Source organism: Phoca vitulina, unplaced genomic scaffold, assembly GCF_004348235.1.
Source record: "Phoca vitulina isolate PV1807 unplaced genomic scaffold, GSC_HSeal_1.0 scaffold73, whole genome shotgun sequence".
NCBI lineage: Eukaryota > Metazoa > Chordata > Mammalia > Carnivora > Phocidae > Phoca > Phoca vitulina.
The window spans coordinates 5,220,990-5,221,949 of NW_022589776.1; the positions used below are offsets into that span (position 1 = coordinate 5,220,990).

At 32.4% G+C, this 960-nt stretch overlaps 1 non-coding gene across 1 annotated transcript; it reads right to left on the bottom strand.

Moving 5' to 3' along the window:
- Positions 1 to 633: 633 nt before the first annotated feature.
- On the bottom strand, positions 634 to 759 carry LOC116625154. Its single transcript, XR_004298013.1, has one exon. It is a non-coding gene; the product is annotated as a small nucleolar RNA SNORA32 (small nucleolar RNA).
- Between the last annotated feature and the right edge of the window lie 201 nt (positions 760 to 960).

The window sequence follows — 960 nt, forward strand, 5'->3', positions numbered from 1 at the left end:
AGTTGTTTTATTTCAGAAGTGTTGGTTCTATAATTTTAAAAGAATATTCTCTTTGCTACATCTCTTGACCTGTCATATTTTCCAAATTTTATATCCCACTGAGAAGCTTTTTCTAATTTCACTAATGATCTCTTCAGCTGGGCAGGATATACTTATTTAACAGAACAATTAAGTTTTATCTTATATAACTAGTTTTTTTTTAAAGTCAATAAATTTTTATTTAAGGAATTTTACATGTGATTCCTTCTGCTTCCAATCACCGTAGTTCCTCCAAAGTCAGAATCATGATCTTCAAAATAGCCCTTTTAAAAAGAACTTGTTCAATCCACAGTTGTCACTGTCAGTCCTACATAACAGGAACATAAAAGAAAGGTTCCAGAGATGATCATGTAAACTGAAGCCCGCCTCCCTCTGTTAAATCTATTGTATTACAAGTTGCATGGTTATCAGCAAGAGTGATTTAGCAAAAGACATTTGCAAGAGTAGAGATCTAGGCACACGCTGTTCAATATACTAGCCATGTATGGTCAGATGAGAATTTGAAATATGACTATTACCAAATCACATATGGCTTGTGTTACATTTATACTGGACAGTGCTGATCTAGCTAATGGAAATAGAACAGGGTTGATAAAATTTTCCCAATAGGCTGAATGCTAGCAAAGCAGCAGAAAGAAAGAAAACCTAGTGGGAAAATTTTTTTATGGTCATGTCCACAGCAAATGAGAAACTGCATTCTCAAAACCTTGTTAATGACCATTTATAACTAGTTTTATATGTAAGTTTTAATCAATTCCTTCTTGAAACTGCTTAGTCTTTTTTATAGCATCTTGCTCTTCTATGTTTTTTTTCCTTTTATTTAATCATTTTACACATATACCTCTAAGATTGTTGAATAATCTGAAATTCTTAACAACCCAATTCTCTGATGTTTGTTGTATCTGCTGACTTGTGCATTTA